Source organism: Panicum virgatum, chromosome 6N (genome assembly GCF_016808335.1).
Source record: "Panicum virgatum strain AP13 chromosome 6N, P.virgatum_v5, whole genome shotgun sequence".
NCBI lineage: Eukaryota > Viridiplantae > Streptophyta > Magnoliopsida > Poales > Poaceae > Panicum > Panicum virgatum.
Genome location: NC_053150.1, coordinates 20,922,534 through 20,928,777, shown reverse-complemented (window position 1 = coordinate 20,928,777; position 6,244 = coordinate 20,922,534).

Below are 6,244 nucleotides of genomic sequence, written 5' to 3'. Positions count from 1 at the left end.
TCGGTGCATCGACCGGTCTGACCAGTGATCAGACCAGTCTGACCGACATATCCAGCAAGCCTGGAAATTCTTCCAAGTCCAAGAAGAAGATGAGGCCGAGCTTCGAGGAAATTCTAGTTAAATATGAGTAGAAAGAAGTTGTTCATAAGCAAACTAGTCGGCCATATAGCACTAGAGATGCAAATTCACCACCAAGGCATTGAGGGCAGCAAGAATCTCACCAAAAACAAGGTAACTGTGCTGCTGCACCATATTCTTTTGTTGGGTCTTATATGCCATTGTCTCAGTCATATCCTTGTTATGCATCCAGTGGCTATAATAGTATGTACATGCAACCATACACTATTTCATATCCAAATTATGGTGCACTACAACAACCAATTGCTTGCAATAGTAATAGGTTTGAAGATAATGTATGTACTAATGTTAAGCAGTGTGAGAACAACAACAAGCAAGGTTCGAAATATACAAAACCGAGATGGTGTCCCTCTAGCTTAACTCACACTCAAAAGAGGAAGTTGCAATGATTACGTAGGCGAGTATCATTGGAGAATCAATCAGATTCGAAGCCAACACGGTCTGCACCAGTCAGGAAGGAGTGGAGGTCGAAGAAGGCAACTTCAGAATTAACTTGAGCAAAATCAAGATATATGGCCTATGCATAGTTTCATCGCCCTTAGAAGCAATATACGACCGATGCATTATTCATCATCGTCCATAGACACATACACGTGCACTATATGGAGCTTGCTCAGCATTACTTCCTCTGTCCCAAAATATAAGCATTTCTAGGTTTGATCAAATTAAAATTTATTCAACTTTGACCATCAATATTCTTTTGAACGAATTAATTTAGATATGAACACTTATATATTATGATAATTGCTTTTTATAACGAATCTATTAATATTATTTTTATCTTATAGATCTTTATAAATTATTTATTATTAATAGTCAAAATTGAATAAATTTGACTTTGACCAAACCTAGAAAATGCTTATATTCTGGGGTGGAGTAGCACATTACATATATAGTCTACACATATTTTATTGGATAGAATATTTTAAGCTAATCCTAGCTAGCCTAATTAAGCACCCTCCTAATACCCCTCACAAAAGCCATACCATATTAATATATTTGGCCACAATATACTAATACATATCATAGAATATAATGTTTAGGAGAATCTTTGTTTTGTCGTTATTTTATTGTATGCTGGTATCGGAGCCTGGAAAATTGATATGGCTATCAATAATTCAGGTGTGGATGATCCTACCCAATACAAAATTGATATGTCTATCAATTATTCGAGTGTGGAAGACCACCCCAAAAAATTCTAATTCCAAAAATATCACATGCTGCAATTATTCGGGCGTGGAAGACCAGCCTAGAAAAGTTCAGTTCCAAAAATATCACATGTTGTCATCCATCTGTTACTTTAGTGTACAAGTGTTGAAAAATATCAGCATCCATCTGTCACTCCAGTGTACAGGTGTTAGCAAATATCAGCATCCATCTGTCACTCTCTATGCTCAGCTGTTGCAAAATATAAATATTCCAAACTCATATTTATTGTGCCTCAGTACTTGTACAATCAACGCTGCAAAGGGTGCATGACTATAGCAAATTTAAGGCTTAATCTCTGCATGCATGCATGCTCTCCTAATTACATGTACATGATGAATATTATATCATCCGGGCATAGTTGTTAAGTGGCTCCGAGATGTCTCTCAGGCATGAAGATAAATAAAGTGGTGTCCCTCCGCTTGTCTATATAAGCAGGGCTAGACGTCCAGGTGCGAGGGATCGGATCGGGAGCAAGCAAGGAAGACACCACACAACCTTCGAGTTCCTAAGAGCACTCCTCTGTAGTAGTAGTAGCACTCCTCTGTAGTAGTAGTAGTAGTAGTAGCACTCCTCTGTAGTAGTAGTAGTGTTTAGTCAATCCACTATGTAATATAAGAAAACCTTTGTTCTGCCTTTGCTGCAAGGTATGTAGCTGTTTGTGGGGTTTCTCGAAAGGGAAAGCCATATGTAGCATGCTTGTCTTAATGGAGTAGTTTGCCTTTGAAAATCCTTTTGTCTTCTGGTCTATTTGTGTGAGACAAGTTTCTATGCTAGGGACCGTACATGAGAAACCTCTCTGGTATTGTTCTCGTTTTAGCCCCATTTTTGGCATCTGAGAGAATCTCGCGACCGCAGAGAAGTGTTCCCTTCGGTTGGAACTGCCTAGGCAAACAATAGTGCTTATCTTGCATAGGCATGACTTAGGACATATGGGAAAGGTTACCTACTACTTAGGATAGCTTGTGATACATATGACGAATACCGAGTAGGGCAAACACAACTGCTGAGACATCTAGGCTATGCTGATAGTTTCGCCAACCCACAGAATCCCGGAATATAGCTACTCGCTAATATAATCATCCCACTCTAATACCTCAATCAATAGAGATGCAATATTTTATTCAAAGAATATTTTAAGCTAATCTTAGTTAGCCTAATTAATCACCCTCCTAATACCCCTCTCCCAAGAGCCATACCATACGAAATATTTGGCCGCAATATTCTAATACTCTGCCATCATTAGAGAATATATATATTCTAATGACGCTTAGCATAAAATATTTATGAGAATCTTTGTTTTGTCCTTACTTTATTGTTTGATGGTACCAGAGCTTAGAAAATTGATATGGCTATCAATAATTCGGGCGTGGAAGACCACCCCAGAAAAATCCAATTCCAAAAAATTCACATGCATCTATCTGTCACTTTAATGTACATGTGTCAGCAAATATCATTATTCATCTGTCACTCTTTGTGCTCAGGTGTTGCAAAATATATAGATTTGAAAGCATCAAGGACCCTAATTTGTGTTTTGGTAACTAATGACAACATTTATGGACGAATAATTTCATTTGAGATGATGAGTATAGGTTAGTCCATGAATGAATGTGGATTCATTGATGTCATGGAACGATTTGGAGATGATGATCAAGGGATGAGCTCAAGGGAAAGGTATACAATAGGGCTTTTCTATTTTTGCCAATCAAAAGGAGATTAGTGGATGAAAATGACCGGATTAATAGAATAAATAGTTGTACTATCAAGAGGGTCCTTGTACCTTTGCTTGAATGTTCTCTAGTGCCATTTTGCTCAAATATCCTTGTTGCATGCATGAAGGCTAACAACGTTTTGAGAAAATGAAAACTCGGTTTCATATGTTGAGCTGACTGACTATGGCGGACAGTTCGGCCCAAATGGGTGGACGGTTCACAGCTCTGTGGAAAACTTGGCCAGAGACATGTTTGTCTCTGGTGGGCGAAAATCTTGTAGGGAGGATGGTCCGGCCCTGTTGGGCGGACGGTCCGCCCCTTATTATCAAGTTTTGTCCAGAGACGTTCTGACTCAGTTTGGATCAATAATGCCAACGGCGGACGGTCCGGCCCTTGTGGGCGGATGGTCCAACCCTCTAATTTGAATCTTTACAGAGGGATTTGTGGCTCTGTGTGCGTTGAGAGTTTGAACAGCGGAAGGTCTGCCCCTGGGGTGCGGACGGTCCGTCGGTCACTTGAGAAAAACGTCCAGAGATGATTTCGTCTATGGTGGTCTGAGTGTTTGTACTGCAGGCGGTCCACACCTAGGATGCGGACGGTCCGCCAGGGCTCCAACGGTCATCTCTAACACACAATCATTGCACTTTGACTCACAGATTTTGAACGACGGACTGTCCGATTTTTGAACTGCGGACGGTCCGCGAATACTCAGTTTCACTAGTTTAGAGTGTAACGACTAGATTTTGAGGTGAAGCCTATATATATCCCATACCCGGGCTTCATAGCTCTCTCTTGGCCACTTTGAAAGCTTCCTTGACACAGTTGAGCTGGTCTTCCCCTCTCTCTCTCTCACTCTTTGCTTAGGGATTGCATTCTTGTGAGGGTGAGAGCTTCCTAGTGCATTGCATCAAGGGTTTGAACTTTGTGGCACTAGAAAATCTTCAAGCAAGCGTCATCGACTTGTTACTCTTGGGAGTTGCCGCTCCCTAGATGGCTTGGAGAAGGTGATTCCGTGGAGCCCTCCAAGGAGATTGTTGAGGTGCCCCGAAATTGGTTGTGAGAGGTCCTTGTGCTCACCTCGCCAGAGTGGTGAAGAGCAACTCTAGTGAAATCGAGGTTTGGAGAGGTTCATTGATTCAAGCCGGCTCAAGATCAAGAGGTTTCTTGATAGAGGAGCGGTTGACCCTTTGGATCCACCTCAATGTGGATTAGGGGTGACCGGCAAGTCATCGACACCACGGGAAAAATTTCTTGTGTCAAGCTTGGTTACTTCTCTAGCTCATTCCATTTATTGCAATTTACTTGAGCTTTTTACTTTACTAGAACTTGATTTGTGACTCTTCATCATAGGTTGCAAACCGAACTAGTGATAGTTGTAGCTTGACATAGGAGCTCTCTTGTGTTACTAATTAAATTTCTCTAGTATTTGTGATTTTAGTTTTAAACTGCCTATTCTCCTCCCCCCCTCTAGTCGATGTTATTGATCCTACAAGATTCCAAACTCATTTAATGATTGTGCCTCGGTACATATGTATACATGTATATACTATAAAGTCTCTTCAATGTATCCTACTTGAACAAGTGATGGTATTATGTTCGCTTTCCCCATGCACCCAAGCTAACTAGATTTATTCGTGGTTTACGAAATACTTGCACCTCACTTGGCATTTGTGGGCATTGGCGTCTACGAGCACCCAACCTAGTGGTGATGTTGGTAGATGCAAACAAGCATTTTTAGTGCCGTTGCCAGGGATGGATTATATGTCCGTACTTGGTGATCGTGCTACAAAATGTCAACAATAGCCCTTTCCATCTCTCGTAGTCCACCATGTTCGAGTGCTTTCATATTAGGTTGCCATTGGACTCACACCCCTTTGTGAAGTCCTTCATCTTCCAGACGTTGTAGCAAATCAAGTTAGAATTCTATGCTTGCGGATTAGTTCATATAGGTAAGGAGTTACACCGTCTAGCCTCTTGCCTCTTCTCTCCTGGTGGGTCCGGCTGAATGTTCTAGGTCTGGTCACGGTTATCATTCCTCTGATTCGATATTCCAGGTATACTTCTTGGTGAAAAATACATCGGTATCCGTACGCTTGCGGATTAGTTCGTATAGGCTAAGGAGTGCCAAGAATCGGCATGCATGGGTTCTCAAAACATCAATTTGTGTTAGAATTAGGTGGGCTTTAGATGGGTTTATATTTGGATCAAAACATTATAGCCTATGAAATAAATTAGTTAGAATTTATTTCACAAACTATACAAATGAATTAAATTATTTTCAAGAATTGGATTAACAAAATTAATTTAATTCAAAGAGCCGGAGAAATGAGCCATAATTCAGGTATCGAATTCCCAGAGAGCTCAGAATTGAGAAGGTTAGTGTAGTTAGCAGATCGTTGAGCTGGGTGATCAGTATAGTTAGAGGGCCGGGTTAATGTTAGACTGTAAGTTAGAGGTTAGGTTAGTTCAAGCTTTAGATTTTATATTTAATCGCAATTCAAATAGAATCATACACAAAGAATCAGTTGAAAACCAAATAAAATCCAAATCACACTAGCATTTAAATAAACGTAACAACTAAAATTTAAACTTTTGAATTTAAATCTACGAATTGGGGATGTTCACATAAGACAATTTTGTAGTTATCTAGCTAATTATACATATTGCATCAAAAATTGATACCCACAATTTTCAAATAAATAAAAATAACACTCCAAAAAAAAAGTTCAGGATCTTACGGTTAAGACCTCATCCTATATATATAAAAGGCCATGGCTGATTGAGACACATGCAATCAAACAAATCTACTATCGATATAATTTTAACCTTCAAAACCTTAAATTTCTCTTCCAACCTCTCTTGCTATTCATCTTCTTATCTTCACGACCATAGATGGCATCCTAGGCTTGATGGTCGACCTAGGGCACGCTGGTGCCGTCTACGCCCTAACGAGATCCCTCTTTGGTGAGAGCATCAACGATCTTTGCTAGTTGCTCATAAAGTAGTCGTTCTCCGTCACATAAGTGCGTTGGTTATCCTTTGCTGGCCGGTTTATTGGTAAACTTATTAGCCATCCTCTATCATGTAAGTGTGGTCGTTATCCTCCTCGGGTGATGGATTACAAGGAAATCCGAGGGAACCGACCTAACTGGTCCTTGGAACCAATTTGACCAGTTGTCGCGATTCAC